Source organism: Sarcophilus harrisii, chromosome 1 (assembly GCF_902635505.1).
Source record: "Sarcophilus harrisii chromosome 1, mSarHar1.11, whole genome shotgun sequence".
In the NCBI taxonomy this organism is placed as follows: domain Eukaryota; kingdom Metazoa; phylum Chordata; class Mammalia; order Dasyuromorphia; family Dasyuridae; genus Sarcophilus; species Sarcophilus harrisii.
The window spans coordinates 317,742,666-317,766,803 of record NC_045426.1 but is presented as its reverse complement, the minus strand read 5'-3'; the positions used below and the strand labels follow the sequence as shown (position 1 = coordinate 317,766,803).

General features: G+C 37.1%; 1 protein-coding gene across 5 annotated transcripts in view; it reads right to left on the bottom strand.

The window, feature by feature from the left end:
- Positions 1-11,609, bottom strand: part of AGTPBP1 (ATP/GTP binding protein 1) — a 180,769-nt gene extending 169,160 nt beyond the window's left edge. For 2 of the 5 annotated variants that reach the window (XM_031945454.1, XM_031945455.1), the window contains exon 1: positions 10,942-11,111. The gene's annotated coding sequence lies outside the window, so the exon portion shown is untranslated. Of the gene's footprint in view, positions 1-10,641; positions 10,731-10,941; positions 11,112-11,486 lie in introns of those variants that run through there. The other 3 variants (XM_031945451.1, XM_031945449.1, XM_031945450.1) reach the window with 3 other exon arrangements.
- Positions 11,610-24,138: the final 12,529 nt, after the last annotated feature.

Here is a 24,138-nt window from a genome sequence, read left to right as displayed (position 1 = left end):
ACAAAAAGATATCTTGAAAAGGCTCAAAAAGAATTTTAAAAACTAAATAAGGAAAATATGAGAAAAACTGAAAAGAAGTGAAAAGTACTCAAGAGACAGTCAATAGACTGGAAAAGGAACAACAAAAATTAACTGAAGAAAACAACTTCTCAAAAAGTAGAGTAGACCAAATGCAAAAGGAAGTACAAAACTAATTGAAAAAAATAATTCCTTAAAAATTAGAATTGATCATACCTCTATTTTTGTCTGCTTGCATTTTTGATTTCCTTCACAGGTTAATTGTACACTATTTCAAAGTCCGATGCTTTTTGTACAGCAAAATAACTGTATGGATATGCATACATACATTGTATTTAACTTATACTTTAACATATTTAACATGTATTGGTCAACCTGCCATCTGGGGGAGAGAGTGGGGGGAAGGAGGGGAAAAATTGGAACAAAAGGTTTTGCAATTGTCAATACTGAAAAATTACCCATGCATATATCTTGTGAATAAAAAGCTATAATAAAAAATTTTTAAATTGGTCAAGTGGAAACTGATGACTTTTAGTCAAACAAAATTAAAAGAATGAAAAATAGAAGAAAATATAAAATACACCATTGGAAAAATAACTGACTTAGAAAAATAGATCCAGGAGAGATAATTTAAGAATTACTGGACTACTGTAAGTTATGATCAAAAAATAATAATAATAATAAATTATCAAGTAAAACTGCCCTGGTATCCTAGAACTAGAGGATAAAATAGTCATTGAAAGACTCCACCTTCTGAAAGAGATCTCAAAATGAAAAATCCAAGGAATACTATAACAAAATTCCAGAACTATCAGATCAAGGAGAAAATTACTGCAAGCAGCTATAAAGGAACAATTCAAATATCAAGGAGTCACAGTGAGGATTACACAGGACTTAGCAGTCTCTACATTAAAGGATCAGAGGGCTTGGAATATAATATCCCAGAAGGCAAAGAAGTTTGGTTTATAACCAAGAATCAATTACCTACCAAAACTGAGCATAAGCTTTCAGGGGAAAAAGATGAACATTCAATGAAATAGGGGACTGTCAAATTTTTCTGATGAAAAGAGCTGACAGAAAATAAGATCTTCAAATATAAGATTCAGAAAAAACATGAAAAGGTAAACAGGAAAGGAAAAAAAACCCTATTATTCTATAAGATTAAACTGTTTATATCCCTACACAGGAATATGATACTTGTTACTATCGAGAACTGTATCCCTATTGGGGCAGTTAGAAGTATACATAGACAGAGAGTGTAGATATAATTTGACTTTGATGCAACAATATTTCAAAAAGTAATTAAGAAGTGAAAAAAAAGGGGGGATTATACTAGAAGAAGAGAAAGAAGGGGAAGCAGAATAGGGTAAATTACATCACATGAAAAAGCACGAAAGACCCATTACAGTAGAGGGAAAGAAGGAAATGGATAAATATTGTTTGAATCTCTCATTGGATTTGGCTCAAAGAAGGAATAACACACATACTCAGATGGGTATAGAAGTTATCTTATTCTACATGGAAATAGGAAGGAAAAGGGGAAAGAAAATAGGAGAAGAGACTGAGAGAAGAGAGGGCAAAGGAAGGGTAGAAATAGGAGGGAAAAGAAAAGGGAAGGGGAGGGCTGATAGGAGGGAGGAAAGATTGAGGGAGGTAGTGGTCAGAAGTAAAACGCCAGTGAGAAAGGACAGGGTGAAAGGAGAGAGAAGAGCATTAACAGAGAAAAAAGTAGGATGGAGGGAAATACAGTTAATAGTCATAACTATAAATGTGAATAGGATGAACTCTCCCACAAAACAGAAGCAGATCAAAACCAGAATCTCACAATATGCTATTTACAAGAAATATATTTGAAGCAGATATCCATAGAGATAAAAGGTAAAAGGCTAGAGCAGAATATACTATGCTTCAGCAGAAGTTTAAAAAAAATAAAGGCAGGCATAGTATTCCTGATTTCAGACAAAGCAGAACCAAAAATGGAATTAATTAGAAGAGACAAGGTAGGAAATTACATCTCACTAAAAGGTACCATAAACAACAAAGTAATTTCAATATTAAACATATATGTACCAAATAGTATAGCATTCAAGTTCTTATAAGAGGACTTAATGAAGTAATATCAATACTAAGCATATATGTACCAAATGGTATACCATTTAGGTTCTTATAAGAGGATTTAATGAAGTAATATCAATACCAAACATATATGTACCAAATGGTATAGCATTCAAGTTCTTAAAAGAGAACTTAATGAGTTTCAGGAAGAAACAGATAATAAAAATATACTGGTGGGGCACTTCAACCTCCCCCTCTCAGAACTAGGTAAACCTAATTACAAAATAAACAAGAATGAAGTTAAAGAGGTGAATAGAATTTTAGAAAAGTTGCAAATGGCAGACCTCTGAAGAAAAGTGAATGAGGATAGCAAGGAATATATACACAATAACTGACCTCACAGTAAAATGCAGAGAGGCAAAAATATTAATTGTATCCTTTGAAACTAATATAATCTAGTCCTAAAGAATGACTGGGGCCATCAATAAATTACAGAAACAATAATTTCATTAAAGAAAATGACAATAATGAAATAACATACCAAAATGTATAGGATACAGCCAAAGCTGTTCTTAGGGGAAATTATGTCTCTAAAAGCACACATGAATAAAACAGAGAAATAGGAAAGCAATGAATTAAGCATACAACTTAAAAGGCTAGAAAAAGAACAAACTAAAAGTCCCTAATACAAAATTAGAAATTCTGAAAATCAAAGGAGAAATTAATAATACTAAGACCTAGTTTTATTTTTAAAAAATAAAAAGATATATATTTGGTCAGTTTGATTTTTTTTAAAAAGAAAACCTTATTACCAGTTTCAAAAGTGAAAAAGGTGAATTCACCACCAAAGAAGGGAAAATTTAAGCAATAATTAGGAGCTATTTTGCGTAACCACAAACAAATAAATCTGACCATCTAAATGAAATAGATTAATATTTGCAAAAATATAAATGTCCCAGGTTAATAAGAAGAGGAAATAAAATATTTAAATAACCCCATTTTGGAGAAAGAAGTTGAATAAGCCATCAATGAACTATCTAAGGAAAAATTTCCAGGGCCAGATGTGTTTACAAGTGAATTCTACTAAATTTTTAAATAACAATTAATTTCAATATTACATAAACTATATGGAAAAATAAGGTAAAGTTGGAGTTCTTACAAATTCCTTTTATAATGTAAATATGATGCTAATAACTAAACCAGGAAGAGTCAAAACTGAAAGAAAATTATAGACCAATTTTCCTTAAGAATATTGATGTGAGAATTTTCAATAAAATATTAGGAAAGAGATTACAGCAATTTATCATGAAGATAATGCACTAAGACCAGGTGAGATTTATATCAGAAATGCAGTACAGGTTCAATATTAGGAAGCCTGTCAGCATTACTGGCTTTATCAATAGCAAAAAAGTAGTCCTTTCTCACTGGCGTTTTACTTCTGACCACTGCCTCCCTCAATCTTTCCTCCCTTCTATCAGCCCAGCCCTCCCCTTCCCTTTTCTTTTCCCTCACTATTTCTACCCTTCCTTTGCCCTCTCTTCTCTCAGTCCCCTCTCCTATTTTCTTTCCCCCTTTCCTTCCTACTTCCATGTAGAATAAGATAACTTCTATACCCATCTGAGTATGTGTGTTATTCCTTCGAGCCAAAAAAAAAAAAAAAAAAAAAAAAAACATCTCAATAAATGCAGGAAAAGCTTTTAACAAAATTTAGCATCCATGCCTATTAAAACACTAGAGAACATAGGAATATATGGAGTTTTTCTTAAAAATTTAAGTAGTATCTATTGTAACAGGGATAAGCTAGAAGCATTCCCAATAAGATCACGGTTAAAGCAAGGATGCCCATTGTCACTGCTATTATTCATTGCTAGAAATATTAGCTTTGACAATAAGAGAAGAAAAAGAAATTGAAGAAATTTGAGTAAGCAATAAGGAAACAAAATTAACACTCTTTGCAGATGATAGTACGATATACTTAAGAAAATCCTAGAGAATCAATTAAAAAACTATTTGAAACAATTAACAATTCTAACAAAGTTACAGGATATAAAATAAACCCACATAAATCATTAGCATTTCTATATGTTACCAACAAAGGCCAACAGCAAGAGGTAGAGAAATTCCACTTCAAATAACAGTAGACAGTGTGAAATATTTGGGAGTCTACCTGCCAAGACAAATCCAGAAACTAAATGAACACGATTACAAAACATTTTCCACACAAATAAAGTTAAATCAAACATTTTGGGAAAATATCAATTGCTAATGGGTAGACCAAACTAATATAATAAAAATGATAAATCGACTTAAATTAATTTACTTATTCAGTGTCATACCAATAAAACCCAAAAGTTATTTTATAGAGCTAGAAAAAAACAGTAACAAAATTCATCTAGAATAACAGTCAAGAACACCAAGGGAATTAATAAAAAAAAAAAATGCAAAGAAAGGTAGCCTAGCTGTACCACATTTAAAACTATATTATAAAGTAGCAATCATCAACTCATCAAAACTATTTGGTATGGCTAAAAAATAGAGGATGGATTAGTGGAATAGGTTAGGTACACAAGATATAAGTAGTAAATGACTATATCTTATTTATTTTTGCTGAGGCAATTCGGCTTAAGTCACTTGCCCAGGGTTACACAGCTAGTAAATGTTAAATATCTGGGGTCACATTTGAACTCAGGTCCTCCTGACTTCAGAGCTAGTGCTCTATCCAAGTAAAGGACTATAGTAATCTACTGTTTGATAAACCCCCAATTTCCAGCTCCTGGGATAAGAACTCACTATCTGACAAAAACTAGTAGGAAAACTAGAAAACAGTAAGACAATAACTAGGTACAGACCAACATCTCACACCCTATACCAATATAAATCCAAAATCAGTACATAATTTAGACATAAAGGCTGATACTATAAGCAAATTAGAAGTGAAAGAAATAGTTTATTTATCAGATCTATGAAGAAGGGAAGAATTTATGACCAAACAAGGGATAGAGAACATTAGAAAATACTAAATGAATAGTTTTGATTATGTTAATAGACTTTTAGTATATTGGTCTCCAAATTGAAGTTAGAACCATACAAAACAGGTCTAGACACAGATTTTAGAAATCAAGTAGCAGTTTAATTAATCACTTTCAGAGTGGGGAAAGCAATGGAAGCTCTAGTATAGATCCTCCCTTCCGCCCCCCAACTCAGCTACCTGAGTAATAAAAGCAGAGATTTTAAATACAAATCATAAGTGGGAACGAAGGAGGAAGGTGGATTAAAACATTTTCAGGGGCTGAATGGTTTCCCATAACAAGCCCAGGAGTACAGGACAACGTGGGTGTCCTCCAGTCCTATAGGAACAGTTCTTAGATGATTATTTTAAATTCAAAGGTAGTTACTTGGTGGGGAACAGGACCAGACTTCTGCAACAGGAACGGGTTCTACAATCTTCTATTCACTTCACTTACTTGAATATACTTTAACATAACATACATATGAAAGCATTGTCAAGAACTGATTGATCATTTCAAGGTATACCGTAAGAGTGACTCAAATCAGAATGCTGGGAAAATAGTAGTTATAAAAAATATAGATTATTGTTATACTCATAGCTCACATCATGTGGATAATTATGAAAATCTTAATAATTTTCTTCACAATTAGGGAATAGCTGAACAAGATATATCAAAGCAATGGAATACTACAGTGCTATAAGAAATGACAAGCAGGCTGATTTCAGAAAAACCTGTAAAGACTTACATGACCTAGTGCTGAGTGAAATGAGCAGAACCAGGAGAAAACTGTACATAGTAACAGCAACTCTGTGCAAGATTAACTGTGATAGATTATTGTATTACTAACAAGAGCTAAGCCTAAGACAATATAACCTATAACCCAATTAAAAATCTTTTTCAAATGAAAGTAGGTAATCCTTCCCCAAAAGCTGTTTAGACTGCTTATTCCTAGCATGAAATATAAGAAGAAGGTGAACAGGGAGATCAGGATAGAGAAATTCAACAGGTTTCCAGATCACAAGTCAGACCTTAACACTGACTTTTCTAAAATATCAAACATTTACAACATGCTTAAATTTAAGTGATTTTGATTATCTACTATTTTGGATTTTCAATTATCACAATTTCCCTTCTCTAGAGGGAGAGAGGATAGAAATATGACTAAAATAAGATATTTCCAAGCCTTCTGTAAATACTTAAAAAAAAAAAAAAAAAAAAAAAAAAACATTTCCAGGACCTGAAAACCTGAGAGCACAGAATTTTGGTATTCTCACTCATTCCTTTCCACCCCACAAAAGTTGTATGGCAATCCTATTTATCATAGATTAATATCTTGGACTAATATTTGTCATAATGAATAGCATGCATGGAAGTAACCTAACTTTGTCATTATATACATTAGGAGAAAAGCTGAACAAATATTTCTTTCATCAGGGACAAGTAGTCAACAAGATATAGTAAACATGCCTTTTGACAATTTTTTTTTCTACCTTGTGGAAGTTCCTGGGTATTTTTGCACATTATGCAACAGAATAATCAGCTATATGAAGTATTTTCCTGATGCCTCCAGTAGCTTGTACCATGTCCCCATTCACTCTGAATTTATTTTGATGTTATCTGTCCCTCTTGAAAAACAAAGAATAAACAATATTTTGTTAACCTATGCACACACACACAAACGTGTGTCATATATATACTATCTCTTCTAAGAAAATGGAAGCTCCCAAAGGACAATAACTAGTTCACCATTCATCTTCGTCTTTCTATCTCCTGCAAGGTAGCTGGAACATATAGCACTTTATAAATTTTATTAATTAATAGATTACTAGTCCATGAATATGGTTTAACAAGATAATACTTTTGATGTAAGAATTTAACACAATCATGGAAATAATCACCTCACAAGAGATAACTAAAATATCAAACAGTGCTAATATAAAAAAAGATAGTCCAAAGCTCCATCAGTACTAAAAGGAACATAGCACTCTAATAGCAACCTCACTGCTCTCAGTAACTAACAGTAACTATATACTTAATAGACTTGCTTTCATCCAAGGCAGAACAGTGAGACCCAACCCAGTTTGCGGGAGCTCCAGAGATCCAAAAGCCAAAATCTGGAACTGGGTTGCATTATCAGACTATTTTTTCCCAAAAGTCTATTTCAACCCATATGGCCTTTGGAATAGTTGCAAGTATTAGTATACAGAGTCATCATAGAAAGTATAGCTTCTAATACTCATAAAGCTAACCCTAAAAAATTTTATAGTGTTCACAGTGGTGACCAGGTCCCAACGGATGTCTTCCCAACCCATGAAAACTGCTTACTTGAACTACTGACAGGTCTATTACTAATCTCACCTCAACTTCTGGGATCAGTTGGAAAGAATGGATCTCCAGAGGATTAATTATGGAACAAGTGTGCACAAGGTGATTACCAACAACAGTTTACATTTAGGTAGCTAACTTAGTGATTAGATAACTTACACAGTATTTCTCCCCACAACAAGCCTATGAAACAGGTAATACAAGTATTCTTGAACCAGTTTTACAGATGAGAAAACAAGCTCAGAGAAATTATATGACTTGGCCACAGTCACAGAGCAAATAGGAAAAACCAGTACTATAAACTAAACTTCCCTTCAGTGTTCTTAAACCAAGTTTACAGTAAGTAACATCCACTAATCATATAACAGTTAAGTTCTCTGGATATTTTTTCCTTCCTTTATAGGCACAAAATTAGTAGAGTTGCAGTGATATATCACTAAAAAAAATTATAACCCACTCAATATTTAAATTATCCTGTTTTTAAATATTTTAAAATACAGTATCACACAAATCACAATATCTCCTAATTATAAGAGTTATATTAAAGAAATGAGGCTCCATACTTAGTATTTCTTCATGTAGGTAAATAAAATTTAAGCTTCTGGAAAATCATTTAAACGAAATGCTATGAAGTCATTCAAAATGGGCGTTTAAGAAAAAGTTGTGATGACTTCTGACATAAGGGATAATTTACATCAGGTCTCTGATTAAATTTTTCCAAATCTTTTTAAAGGAATGAAGAAGAAAAGGATGCTATTAACTTGTAAAAACGTTGCAAAAAAAAAAAAATAAATAAAGGCTTGTAAATATTTTCAGGGTGTTTTTTAAGATACTCTGAGAAGTCACTATTTTCTAAAAATCTATAATATTAAAAGAAATTCAGAAATATCCCATGGTCTTAATAATTTTCAGCTAGTAAAGCTGTCCCATGACAAAACTAACTTAAAACTACCTTTTGAAAAGTACTCAAGTGCAGGACGACAAATGCTAATCATATGCATTTATTTTACTAAGAATAAATTTCTATTTACCTTGATACAAAGGAAACTTGTAGAAAGAATAAATGTTTTTATATTCAAGTACTAATATAGTATAACATTCAAATATCAAATCTACCCAACAATCTTTTGTATATAATAGCTTTTTATTTTCCAAATACATGAAAAGATAGTTTTCAAGATTCATTCTGCAAAACCTGGCGTTTCAAATTTTTCTCCGCTCCCTCCCTCCCTTTAACATTAATCCAATATAAAATAAATATGTGCAATTCTTCTAATCGTACTTCCATATTCTTTATCCTGCTTTTATCAGGTCAAAAGGGAGGAAAAAAATGAGAAAATGGGAAAAAAAAACAAGAAGAGGTGAAAAGACTGTCTTAAAATACATTCAATCTCCATAGTTCTCTCTCTGAATGCAGATGGCTCTATTACAAGTCTTTTGGAATTGCCTTGAATCATCTTAGTGTTAAAAAGAGTCCATCACACCCAACTTAATCTTTACAAATAAAAGACAGTGGCTCTGAATAGAAAAACTGACATTTGATTAGAAATGAATGGTTTAAAAACTGCTGAGCAGTTCATTTTACAAACACATTAAAAAATGCATCCAATACAATATACTATCTGCAAGTATTATATATACAGTACTGGATCAATAATACAACTGGATCATTGACAAGCAAAATGAAGGGAGGGAATGAGGGATGGGTTTTCATCAATATTCATGAAAAACAGACAAGTCACAAATCAAAGATTTAGTGTACAAAAAGACCTGAATGATTGGCCAAGAATTGGAAATCAAAGGGATGTCTACCAATTAGGGAATAGTTAAACTGTGGTTTTATGAATCTAATGGAATATTACTGTGCTATAAAAAATGACAAGGAAGATGATTTCTGAAAAACCTAAAAAGTCTCATATGAACTGTGCATAATAAAAGTGAACAGAACGAGAACATTGTACACAATAATAACAATATTATTTGATGAATAACTGTGAATGACAACTCTTCTCAGTATACAATAATCCAAGACAATTCCAAAGGACTTGATGAAGCACACTATCCACCTCTATTAATTGAATACAAACTGAAGCATGCTATTTTTCACTTTCTTTCATTTTTTCCTTTTATCTGAGTTTTCTTGTACAAAATAACTAATATGGAAGTACCTTGCATAATTGCACATGTTTAACAATATCTGGTTGCCTACTGTCTCAAGAAGGGAGAAGCTTCCCCAAGGAAGGAGGAAGGAAGGGAAGGATAGAATTTGGAACTCAAAACTTTTAATAAAAATGTTAAGAAATGAAAAAAGAAAGAAAGAAAAGGACCTCGAACTAATTCAATCCTTTCGTTTTATGGATGAAAAACCTGAAGTCCAGGGAGGTTAATCTTTGTCCAAGGTCACCAAGCGTCAGAAGCAAGATTTGAACCCCCCCCCCCAATCCTGCCAGCTGCTTAGCAGAGTCAGTACTCCTTTCTATATCACGAGGAAGTGCCAGCCACATTTATATGTAGGGAAAGGCATAGAAAGGCCACCCACCCATGCAAATACCACCGCATGCCTAACCCAACGAAAGGGACACACCCGAGACTGAAACACAGAGCACAAATGTCTGGGGGGAGGGAGGGAACCTCACTTAGCAGCTCCCGTAGCTCCTCAGTCAGTGCTCTACTGGCAGTTTCCTCAGGAGTGACTAGGGAGGAGAGTAGGAAAGTATGCACTGTCATCTCGGGTGAGCTGATGATTGCTCAAGCCAAACCCACAAGGTGACAAGTAGTAGTAAACAGAACACTTCACTTCCCCACAAAGCTATCGGGGAAGACTATAAACATCCAGCTCGAGCTCACACATGCCTCATGCCCTTCAGGCTTCCTACCCTAATCTCCAAAGGAAGGGGGGACCAGAACGCAACAGAGACTAGCAAAGCAAAAGGGGGCTGAGGAGACGGGCCCCTAGCCGCACGACTCTCTCCTCGCGATCCCTCAAAGAAACTGGGACCGGCTCTGCAAAAGCGTGGTGGGCGCCCCCCACCGCGGCCTCGCTCCTCACTCCCCCCGGGACAGTCCATGCACCGGCGAGCCAGACAAGGTGGAAGAGGGAGAGAAGAGCAAGAGACTTGACACTTCAGAGGCTTCCCCTAAGAGACGGGATCCCCCGGCCTACCCACGCTCGCCCTCCTCCTCAAATAAAAATCCCCCCCCCCAAAAAAAAAAAAAGAAAAAGTCCAGTCACGTTCTGGAAAGCCCGAGCTCCGTGTGGCTAGGGGTGCAGGGTGAGGAGAGGTAAAGGGTATCAGGGACCCAGCTCGGAGCGCCCCAGATTTATTCTTCTTCCCTCCTCCTCCGCAGCAACACCGAGCCCTTCCTCCCAGAGCATCCCGTGCCCGCCCGGCCGCTAGTCAAGGCTTTACGCCGGGCCGTTCCCGGGCTCGTCCAGACCCAGAGAGCCGGGCCCGGGTGGGGGCCCCAGCGCCGCCGCCGCCGCCGCAGAGCCGGGGGCGGAGAGGGGAGCAGGGCGGACACCTCCTCTTACCGGCTCTGGGCGGGGAGAGGGACGGGCCTGGAAGGAAGGGCGGCCTCCGGCTCCGGCTCCGACTCCAGCTCGGGCGGCGGCGGCAGCAGGGGCGACTTCTCCCGGAGGGCCCCCACGGGTCACTCGCCGCCAGCCGCCCGGTGTTTTCATACAAACCCCGGCAGCAGGCGAGTAAGAGGAGGAGGTGGTGGCGGCGGCGGCGGCGGAACCTGTCCGCATCCCGGGCAACGTCACCGCGCCGCCCCGCCCCGCCCCCACCCGGCTTCCCGCCCCCCCTTATCCCTCCCACTCCCCTCCCCTCCCTGCTCCTGGCGGGCGGAGAAGGGGGAAAGCACGCGCCGCCCCACCCCCACTCTTTCCCCGTCCCTAGCGGGCGGGAACGCAGAGCACGCGCCACCCCACGGGCCCACCCCGTCCCTCGCGCGCGGGGAAAGCACGCACCGCTTCATCCTCCCTCCCCTACCCTTGGCGTACGGGGAGAGCATACGCGCTGTCACCGAGCCTCGCCGCCCCGCCCCCACGCAGTTCTTCCCTCCATCACCCACCTATTCCCAGCCGGCTGTCAGGCGACGGAGGGGAGCTTCGGGTAAAGCGTGAAGGAGAAGGAGACACGTGGGGGAGGCAAGGGGCAGAAGCGCATCGAAGAAGGGCGAAGACACTGGGCCTGGCCGCCGAGTCTTCTTCCCACCCCACCCCCATCCTTACCCAGCCCCTGGGACCGGCGCCGGGAGGCGCGAACTGCCAACTGCTGGCACGCGCTGCCTCCCTCTCCGCGACGACTCCTGACTCACGAGGCTCCCCACGCCGGCCTTGGACGCACCTTTTTGCTTGCATGTGGGAAATGGCTCCCTCAAGGCGCATCTCGGATTAACTTTAACAGTTTTTTCTGGGACTAGCCACGCCGGTCATCACACCGCCCGAAAGCGTGGAATATTAGGTCCCGCTGACTGCTTGGACTCCTTTTGGGTGCACAGATCTATCACACGCTTAGAAATAAATGGCAAACTCTAGTACCGATTGATCGGGGCGGGGGAGGAGGGGAGAATGGGGTAAGAGGACGGTTGTTAAAACCTAAGAGGAGACGCGTGGGCAAATGCACAACCAGCACGTTTTTTTTTTTTTTTAGTATATTTTACATACTTGCAAAATGTAAATTATGGTTGGGATTCCTTTCAGGTGTGGCTTGATTAGAAAGTAGATGATATCTTTTCCGAATCCCAAGTTCTGTGAATCTGTTGAAAATGGTCACATGTAAAAAGAAGTCGGTTCTGAGAAGCTCGGTAGGGACAGTTGTGAAATTACTCCTTGCTGCCAGACTAATGGGAACATAAAATCTGTCGTTAAAGTATATAGAAGAGATGCGCTTCTGTTGTTATTGGTTTGGTTTTCTTTTTCACTTATGGCTTTAAACAAATAGTGCTATAGCAAATCATCAACTTGAAGTGTTCTTTTGCCTTATTAGAGCATAGATACGACCCTCTGGTTTTGAAAGTTATTGCAATAGAGCATAAATTCTAACATGTGAGCAAGCCTTAGCCCAGAACCCCTAGTGAATCAATCCACAAGCATTACTTAAGTGCCTGCTTAATGCTAGGTGCTTCACTAGGTGCTGGGTATACACATTTTTAAAATGAAATAGTCCCTGCCCTCAAGAAACTTACATTCTATTCTTGGGAGACCACACACACATACTAGGTGCTGGGTATACACATTTTTAAAATGAAATAGTCCCTGCCCTCAAGAAACTTACATTCTATTCTTGGGAGACCACACACACGTACTAGGTGCTGGGTATACACATTTTTAAAATGAAATAGTCCCTGCCCTCAAGAAACTTACGTTCTATACTTGGGAGACCACACGCACATATGTGTGTGTATATATATTTAACATACTTAATGTGATAGTTTGTATAGCTACAAAAATCAGGTCTAGGTTCAGAAATTTCATTAGCCAGAGTGGGGGCACTAAAAGATAAATTTTTCTCAATCATGGAATATCTATTAAGATGTAGAGGAATTTTAATCCAAAAAGGAAGGAAGGGAGGGAGAGAGGGAGGGAGGGAGGGAGGAAGGAAGGAAGGAAGGAAGGAAGGAAGGAAGGAAGGAAGGAAGGAAGGAAGGAAAGAAGGAAGGAAGGAAGGAAGGAAGGAAGGAGGAAAAAGAAAAGGACTGGAAAGGAAGGGAAAAAGAAAAAGGGGAAGGAAAAAAAGAGGAGAGGAGAAAAGAAAAAGAATCTCCTATAACATATGTAGAATGAGTTCTGTGGAGAAAAATGTTATGCATACAAGTTATTCAATAAATATTTGATAAGGAACATGTTCATGGAATGACAAAAGTTGAGATTTTTTTCTTGTTTCTAATGGAAAGGGCACCAAATTTGGAAGCTCTAAGACCTAAGTTTAAGTCCTAGTTCAACCACAAACTAGCAGTATAACAATGAATTTCACCTTTTTATTGGCTATTCCCTATGCCTGGAAAGTTCTCTCCCCTTACCCTTGCCTCCTGGCTTCCTTCAAGAATCAGATCAAATCCTACCTTCTATCTGAGGCCTTTCCAGGGCTCCCTCTCCCGACTTCAAGTGCTTCCCCTCTGAAATTACCTTCATTTATATTTTGTATTTTTGACTTTTTAACATGTCTTACTCAATAGAATGTGAGTTCTTCTAGAGCAGAGACTGTTTTCTGTTTTCTTTGCATTTCCTATGTTTAGCACAATACTTGACATATAATATGCCCTTAATAAATGTTTGTTTGTCTCTTTTCTCTCAGCCCAGATGGCAGCAGCTTGAGTAAGTTCAGTGGTCTTCACACAGCTGGAAAGCTCTTCATCCACAAAAGTGACATGACAAACAATACAAGAAAGCTCATTTTGGGCATGGCTTTGAAGGCCAATTCTGCCATTAGGAAGTGTGTGAGAGTCCAGCTGATTAAAACGACAAATAAACCACCACTTTTATTTCCAATTATGGCTGCTTAAATTTTATTAAGGAAAATGATGTTTTGGTTGCTTGATTTGGTCAAAAAGGTCGTGCTGTTGGTGATATTCCTGAAATCCACTTCAAGGTTGTTAAAGTTGTATATGTTTCTTTTCTGGCCTTGTACAAAAAAGATTTGTCAGAGTAAAAAAAAAAAATGTTCATGTAAAAAATAAATAAAATGCTTGTTGACTGGCAAAAAACATAGAGCTTAGACGTATGATCATTTCATTTTGCAAATGAAATAGGAGTCCAGAGCTATGTAGTTATTTGTCCATTGACTCCTTTAAGCCTTGGTTTCAAAATCTATAAAATGAATATATTACATGTCCTACTGACTTCAGAGTATATTGGGTCAAACTTTTCCTCAACTCTATCTAGCCTTTACAATCATGTCTTTCTTCCTTTTAAGATGCTAAACTTCTAGACAACTTCTCCCTCTTTCCAATTTTTTACAACTTGTCTCCTCCTCAATTCCCTATCTTCCCCTCATCCCCAGCTCCACAATCTGTCTTCCATTCACATCACTGTACCAATCCTGTTCCCTTCATAGTCATCACTAACTTCTTACTGATCCTGTCTAATGGCCTTTTCCCAGTCCTCATCCTGGAAAAACTTTATTTAGCTTTTGATGTCATTGACCATCTGATCTGACTTGCTTTTTTATTTTTTCACCTTCCATAACAGTGCTCTCCACTGCTTCACCTCCAATCTTTCAATTAATAATAATTAATAAACATTTATTAAGCATCTACTATGTGTCAGGAACTATGTCAGGAACACACTGATGCAAAAGACAAAACAAGTCAAAAGACAGCCTCAGCCTTCAAAAGTTTACAATTTAATGAGGGAGACAAAGTGTGTGCATGTATGTTTATGAGCTATAAGGAACAGGATTTGGCAGGAAATTTGATGGGGGAGGAAGCATGTAAGGTTGAAGAGCTAGGGCAAAGGATAATGTAATGAGGGGTCTTGACAGAAAGAAAGAAAAAAGCCCTAAAAATGAAGAGAAAATTATTAAAAGAGTGCTGAGAAGGTACCAAATAAAATTTCTGCATTCTTCATTATTATGCTCAAAGCTGACTCTAGATCTTCATATAGATATGGGTATTCATATATGTGTGCATGTGTATTTGTACCAAGGAGTATCAGGTGGCTCACAGAGAGGCAGGAATAGTTACTACATTTCTACTGTCTCCTCCCTCCACCTTTCACCCAGGGAGACTTTAATTCCTATCAGAGAGACAGGATGTTGGAGGTGGAGGCTAGTCACCACTGGGTTCTCATCAGAGAAAAGGGGTAACAAGGCAGAATTATATTTCTCTTCTCTTAAGGAACAGCCAAGGGATTATAATTTTAAACTTCAAGCTCACTATATTTTAGTGAAGAAGGGGAAGGGACCATAATCTTTATATCCAAGATTGGAATCCCTTACTACTAAACATCAGCTCATAAATAAACACATAACATTTATCCAAATCAATAGCAAAATAGAAATCACATAAAATATGTATATGAAAAATATATATGTATACATATATATAAATATATATCAGACAGTACATATGGAATCCGTCTCCCTCTCAATAGAGACATTAAAATTCTTCATGTTGGTTTCTTCCCAGAGTCTTTTTCTCCCTTTATCAACTTGAAGAGAAGTTGGCATTGTAGATCTAATTTTTGAATTAGGAAACCAGAAGAACCTAAAGAAACTGAAGAGACAGTTTCCTCTTCCCTCCTACTTTCATTAACTCTATTGTTTGCATACATATAAAGGGCATTGATTCCCATCAATGAAAGGAGGATCCCAAAATAATGGGCTTTGGGGCTTGAATTATATATAATTATAGAGAATAAATATTCTTTTTCATACAAAAATAGTTGATTCCCATTGACATTGTGATTAGTACTACTGATCCAGTGAGAGAACTTAAATAGATGGGCAGAATTAGTAATGCAAAGTTCTTTCCTATATGAATTAACTTCAATATATTACATTATTAGCCAATAAAATATAACTAGAAAATACAAAGCTGTAACAAAATCTACTCTTGTTAATGATTGCATGAAGACAGAAAGGAGATAATTAAAAGGCAATAGGAATTTGAGTTGACTCTTGAATACAAAAGCTACTGAAGAGCCAGACCAAACTGTACTCACACCACATAGATGATCTGATCCTTTGGGTCAGGACTCTCACTTTTAGCTACTTCCAAGAAAGCTAGGAGTTTATAAAAAATCTATACTTCCTGTGCAAACTGTTCAGGATAATAAATAATTTCCTCTGGAAGAAAACATTCCTTTTATTGATTATTCTAGATTTTTGGCATATGTGAGTAGGATGAGAGAAATACTACAATAACAATTTTAGGGACAACATGATCTGAATTTTGCCAATCACTTTCAAGAAAACTAATTAAACAAGTTCTGTCATAACAACCTTTTAAATAAATGAACAAGGTAAAAAATTGCTTCACTAACTTTTAGTGCTACTGTTAGCAAGACTACTTCAGGGAGAGGATTCCACTTTTCAAATAGATGAAAAAAAACAAGCTATATGATAAATTCTCTTCTCTGCTATCTCTCAGCCTCCTCTTCCTCCCTCCCTATCTTTTTTATCTCTCTTCTCTTTCCTTTCAATTCTTCTCTTTCCCTCTCTTCCTCTTGAAGCAGGTTGTGGTCCCTTTAAGAAACTATTTCCTTTTGATTTGTGATCCCTTTGAGAGTCTCAACCATTCCTGCAGAAGGCATATCCCTCCATATAAGTTATCTTTCCAGGATGCCAGGGTCTTTGATTCTCATCAAAAAGCACCCCTTTGAAGAGTTGTTAATTCCAATAGGAGATCCGGGCTGTCCCCCAGGTCTGTCCCCACCTGGTCTGACCTCCTTGGGCTGTCCCAGCCCTCCACCAAGACACCCAATATAATAGTTTCCATCAACTAATGTCTTTGCAGATGGACCTAGGTAGCTCACTCAGCTGCTAGGACTTTCTGTCCACTGCATTCTCAGTGCAAAACTCCATTTTCCAGTAGCTCTACCACTATAGAAGTCAGTCTCTTGATAAACTGATTTCTATCTAACAATAAACTTTCATTTTGCAACTAATAATTTGGGAATGAGTGAATTCTTTCACTCCTAAAACCTGCGGCCAATTTGAAGGGGATTCTTAGCAACTCTCATACTGCCATTAAACTCTACACTACCAGGGATTAAGACCACTCAAACTTCATCACTCTCCCTACTGTTTTTTCCTTTCTCTTCCTGTCTCTCTTCCTCTTCCTCTGTTTTTCTGTTTATCTTTGTGTCTTTCTATTTCTGTCTCTCATTCCAGAGGTCCTAAATCTGCCTTCTGGCATTGAGCATAACAAATTTTAATCCCTCTTGGTCTTGAAATGATTGAACACAATGATCATGCCATCTCTAAGTCTTTTATGCTCCAGGACAAACAAGTTCTTTCCTTCAATATGTATGTCTTCATGTACTGGGGCCATAAGTCTATCACTAGAGACACATATCTTGTAAGTGGTAAAACTGGAACTTGATTTTTTTGTCTTTTGACTCCAAGGTCAATGCTGTTCCTATTATTCCACAATGCAATTTTTTTTCTTTTTTATTCCATATTTTTCCTGTTTTTCTCTCCATTTCTCCCCACTCATACTTTAAGTGCCTTTAAAATTAATTTCATCTTTTAACCATTTATTATACAGTTCAATGTGTAAAGAATTTGCAAAGGAAAACTTGTTTAAATTATTCAGCAGCTTTTTGGCCCTTCTTTATAGTTTCTAAAAAGGAAATAATATCTATACCTATCACTGCAGAAAGCAGATAACCACTTCCTATGTTATTTTTGCAACCAACCATCACATAAATATGAATGTCATGGCCTCTGAATGAGCCTTCTAAAAGTAGAGGCCGACATCGATTAATCAATATCTCTTTCAAACTACTATTTGGCTTCTTCATGTTCCTTCTAGCTAATTAAAATTAATAAGAGCATAGAAAGTAGATGGACCCTTTTCTCTTTCGTTTTTGTCAGTTGCTACAAGAATGGGGAAGGGGAAAGGAACATATTCAGAAATGAATGTGATCTAAAAACAAAAGAATTTTTCTTAATATAAAGGGATTCATATTCAGAATCATTAAGCCATGTTTCATTGATGATCCAAAATCTCACCGATTTCAGATACATTCTAGAATATATTTATATTTCAATAAGAGATTTAGATCATAGGTTTCAGAGCTGAGAGAGACCTTTCAAATCATCTTTCCCAAAATTCCTTTAAGAAACTTTATGAAGAGGTGATCCTGCTATTTTTCATGTAATTCATTTGGCTTGTCGTCAAACAGATTGGGGGACAAAAAGAGATCTTATTCTTCAGAAATGGAGCAAGCCTAGCAACCCCACCCACAAATTTTGCCATGGATGATGACAGAAAAAAAAATTAAAGGGTAAGTAATTTAAAAGAAGGGATAAATTTGAACTTGGAGAAGAGCCTTAAGGATGTGATACCAAACTAAAAAAAAATTGTGCCATTTTCCCCTCTAGTTACTTTGACAGAACTGGGAGACCTAGAGAGTACAAAGTAATTCATCCCTTCCCACACACACTTTCTAGTATGTGAAGAGAGAGAAAAACAACTGAACTATGATGAGGAAATATCCTACCATCTTTCCGGTATATTCCTCTTCCCTTTCTCAGCCAAACACTTTGAAAAAGCTGTGCCTTTACTTCCTTCCCCTCCTTAATCTCTTAAACATCAATCTGGCTTTTAAATTCAGAATTCAACTGAAACTGCTCACTTTAAAGGCAAGGATGATCACTTAATTTCTGAATCTAATGACCTTTTCTTATTTCTCATCCTTCTTGACTTCTCAGCCACTTTCCTTTATTTTCTCTGGATCCAGTTATATTGGCCCACTTCCTGTTCCTCACAATATCTGAGCCTGGTGACCACCCCTGGATAAAGCTCTCTCTGGATTTTCATAACACTTGTTGTCCTTTGATTTTCTTCCTACTTATCTAACCACTTCTTTTCAGTCTCCTTTGTAAGATCCTTTTCCACATCAAAATCATACACTTATGGGTGCCCCCCTCTTTTCCATTTTTGTTCTATGTTATTTAATAATCTCATCAGTTCCTATGGGTCTCATCTCTAATTTAGATAACTCCACAATTTATACATACTGCCTTAGTTTCTCCCCATCTCCAATCCCACATCACCAATTGTTTACTAGAATTTTAAACTAGATGTCTGTTGCCCACCTCAAATGTAACTTGTTCAAAATAGAACTCGTTATCCTTTTCCTGCAAACTGATCTTCCTTCTGAACTTTTCTATTACTATCAAAAACACTGCCATTCTTCCAGTCACTCAGGTTGGTAGTTTGAGTGTCTTCCATACTGGCTCCATGTTTCTAATCTAGTGCCAATATTGTCATTTCCATCTCTATGTTCAGACCCCACTCCCTCTCATTTTGCCTACTTTAATAACCTTCTGATTGGTCTCCCTTTCTCAAGTGTCTACATACTCCAATCTCTCTTCTATCCAGCTGCCAAATTACATCTGACTATGCCAGACTTCTACTTAAACTTCACTGATTCCCTATCATCAATAGTCCTAAATATTCACTCTTTATTTGGCATAGAAAACTTTTTACAACTTTGCCCTTTCTAATCTTCTTACAGAATACTTTCCCCGCCTTGATTTACTCTGTGGTCCAGTCATCCTAGCCTATTTGCTTTTCTCCCAAGCTGCTTCCTCTCTGATTTCATTGTGTTTGCACCTGCTGTCCATCACGCCTAGAGAATGTGCTCCCTACTTACCTCCCATTCTTAACCTTGACTTGCTTCAAGACAGTCAAAGTACATATTCTGAAAGCCCCTTTTACTAGTTTCTCCTTCACTTCCCTTCCCACCCTCATGCATTCCCACATAAAGATACCTTGTACCTACTTTATCTGTACCGTGTATGTGCCTCTATTTATATATTTTGTATCCTCATTAGAAAAGAAGCTCCTTAAAGGCAGATATTTCACTTTTTTCTGTGTATCACCAGTTCTTAACATAATAATTGACATATTAAGTGCTCAATAACCCTTCATTGATTGATCTATTGATCAAGAAAAAGAAATATGTTGAATCCAGACACGGCAGAGTCTACTTCAAGTTGTTTCAAAATAGAGAGGTTAATTGAAGATTTCTGAACTCCTGAATCACCTCCATTAGCTAAAAATAGATCTTTAGGGTATTTTAAAGGTGTGAGTAGAAAAACTCCAAAGAGAGGTCTTACTAACTCTCTCTCTCTTTATTTTGTACAGGTGATGATATTAGTTAATAGGCCATAGTTTTAAAGCTGAGTGGAATCTTAGTCATAAAGCCTGACCCTCTCAGTTTACAGATAAGAAAACTGAGGCTCAAAAAGCTTAAATGAGTTGTTCTGGGTCACACAGGCAGTAAATTGCAGTGCTGAGACTCAGACTCAGACTCAGGTTCACAACCTATGCTCTTTCCCTTGTACTGAGTTCTCTATTATGGATTTACTCAGATCATACTATAGCCCTCCTTCCTACTCAAGCTCCTATTGTAATCCTATCTTCTGCTACTGTGTTTCAATTAAGATCATTTGCAAAAGGCATTAACTATATACAATTCTTCAATCATAATAAAAGGTATAGATAAAAAACAAATGCATCTATACTTCCAGCTCAGCACCTACTCTCAGACCCTAAATCAAGTTCAAAGACCCTTACTACCAGCAAGCCCCAAATTCAGGAGCTCATCTCTTCCCAACTACTCCCAGGAGGAACTCATCAGGCACCATTTACTCTAGAGATTTCTCACTCTTAGCAAAATCTTCCCAGGTTTAAAATGAATTACATAAGCATATTGTCATAAAAATATTTCCACATAGGAACAACTGTTGTCTCCTGAGGATTTCGTGTGGAAGCTTTGAAAACAAAGCTTGCTGAAGTTTGCAAATTAGTGTTTTGTAAAAACAAAAATTAGTAATTCCCTGAATGATTTTCAATTTCACCTTTTCATCTAGAATCTCATAATTAGGGAAGAAAATAAAGGAAAAATGTTCACAGTTATTTGTGTTATGTATCCCTCTTTACACTCTGAGCTCAAATGACATCAGGCACTAGATTTTGTTTTATTTTCATTTAATGTTTGAGTCTGCCCCAGAGCCCAGCATAGTGCTCTCTGAATGGTCCCAGATGGTGAACCAATATCTGTGGAAGTTACTGAAATCTAATGGTATTAAAAGCCTAGAGAAGTAAAAAGGAAGGACTAAGCATGAAAACATTTCTGATTTTAAGGTATTTTTACCATTGCACCAGTGTGAGCAGCCACACTTAGGTCATTAACTCAAGGCTATAAGATCATATAAACATTCTCTCTTTCTAAGTGCTGCAGGCATGAATACACTGAGAATTTAGAGCCTTAGTAAAATATGTACTTAAAGAAACAGGGAACCTTAAAATTGTTCAAACTGTGGTGTTTTTTTTCTTTTAATGATGATTGAAAACTTTAAGAACAAAACCAAGTAAGTATATTAACAACTATTTACAATTAAATATTAATTTCTATTTATATTTTGTCCATAGCTGCTCATTGGCTGTTCCTTCTTTATTCTTTTCCAGTACTTATTCATCTTTCTACTTGCATATATATTTTGCCTTTCAGGCCTGGAGGGACTTACATTAACTGATGCTGAGTGAAACGAGCAGGGCCAGGAGATCATTATATACTTCAACAACAATACTATAGGATGACCAATTCTGATGGACCTGGCCATCCTCAGCAATGAAATGAACCAAATCACTTCCAATGGAGCAGTAATGAACTGAATCAGTTATGCCCAGTGAAAGAACTCTGGGTGATGACTAAAAACCATTACATTGAATTCCCAATTCCTATATTTTTGCCCACCTGCATTTTTGATTTCCTTCACAGGCTAATTGTACAATATTTCAGAGTCTGATTCTTTTTGTACAGCAAAATAACGGTTTGGTCATGTATACTTACTGTGTATCTAATTTATATTTTAATATATTTAACATCTACTGGTCATCCTGCCATCTGGGGGAGGGAGTGGGGGGAAGGAGGGGAAAAATTGGAACAAGAGGCTTGGCAATTGTCAATGCTGTAAAGTTACCCATACATATAACCTGTAAATAAAAGGCTATTAAAATAAAAAATATATATATTTTGCCTTTCAGATTGTCCCAGACAGTATGTATAGTGGTTTGTTTGTTATTTTGTTTTTCCTCCTGGTTCTGCTATCTTCAATTCATGTTATTTTGTATGAGTCTTTCCAAAAAAATTTTTTAAACATTCCTCACATTTAAAGCATCTACAAAATGCTATTACATAAGTACCATAGTTTATTCAGTCATTTTAAACATGTCATTTCAATGATTTCCTGTTTTTTGTATATGTGATGCTGATATATACAGTGTATCCAAAGTCTTTCTATAATTTTAAACTATTAAACCTAAAAACTCCATTGTACTAATTCTTTTGGAATAAATAACATGTATTTATATATATGCATAACTGAAAGCAGAGCAATTGAGATCAAATCCTGCCTCTGTTACTTACTACTTTGTGACCAGTCTTTGGGCATCAGTTTCCTCATCTTTAAAATGACTAGATATCTCCAAAGCTCTCAATCTTCCAGCTCTCAATCTATGATCTTTTAGTCTTATCACCCTACTTCTGACATGCACTGGCTATGTAATTCTGGACAACTCTAAAACTAGAAGTTGTTGACCTGCCTTATTAGAAGGAATTGTTTCACCTAAAAGTTCCCTAGACCATTGAAATCATAGGATTATGCCCTATTTAAAAATCTCAATAATGATACTCTTAAATTACAGTCCATTAAAAGGAATACAATGCACTAAGTAGATGAAACCAAATGGAGACACTGAAACGGCAGCAGAGCAACAACAGGAATGAGAAACCCATGGGTTTGGCTCTTGCTGGTACTAGGAGGATAATTATTGTTGGGGAACTTCATAGGTCCTAAGGGAAGCCAAACCCCATGGGAAGAGTTATTCCTCATGTGATCTGCCTAAAACATTCCTCAGTCCCTAAAGAGCTACCAGGATGGCAAGGAGAGGGGAATTTGAAATCATTCAATTCTCCATTTCTCTAAAATATTAAGGAAAAATTATGTCTCTTATATGACAAAGACTATAGAAGTTACAAAGTGATTTCTGAGGATTTGGAAATATTTTCATCTTTGACCAGTAACCCAAAGATAATGTAGGCATGGGTTCAAGCTGTGGAACAGGTTGTGAAACAAATGTAAGGGGACCCCCTACAAATATAAGATAGTTATTCTTTTACTTGCAGAGGCCTGACTCAGATTTTCTTCATAAGGCGATTAGAAAATAATTGTGCCCTGGCATCTTCTGTCTAGCACAGTAGGATATGCCACTTAGATTCAAAGTACGAAATGTTTTTAGGAAAGGGGCAAATTTCTGAGGGACCTGAGATAGCCTATGCTCCCAGCATCATCACTATTTCCTAATACCACTCTAGTTAGTTTCAGCCTCTTGAAGATCAATATTTAGTTTTCCTCTTAAACAGCTAAAATGCATGCTATGCCCACCTTATCTGCTATTGCAGCAGGATACCACCTGGTCTCTTTGGTTATATCCTTTCAGTATTCTTCCTGTAATGAACATTTTTGATGAATGAACCTAAGTTTCTTTGGTCCTTAGAGAATAGTGACTCTTAACAGGTCTGGCATTGAGCCTGGCCTAGTTCAAACTTATTCAGTGAGATTTATTTGATCTGATTTTACTCTTTTTTATCTCAGTGTTCCACAATTGAATGAATTTCTTGGGGAGAAAGAGAAAGCTCAATGTAACATGGCCTCTGACTGAGCAAACCAGGAATAATTCTTTTTTCATTTGGGATGGAGGAGAGGGAAAAGAGTGTGCATCTTTCATGTGTCCACTTAGAGAAGCTCAGTAGAATCTGTCTCGTGACTGATGATAAGTGAAGTGAGTAGAACCAAGAGAACATTGTGCACAGCAGCAGCAAGATTATACAATGACCAATTCTGACAGACGTGGTTCTTTTCAACTGCAAGGTGATTCATGTCAGTTCCATTGGTCTTGTGATGAAGAGAGTCATCTGCATCCAGAGAGAGGATTGTAGGGAGTAAATGTGGATCATAACATAGCATTTTCACTTTTTTTTATT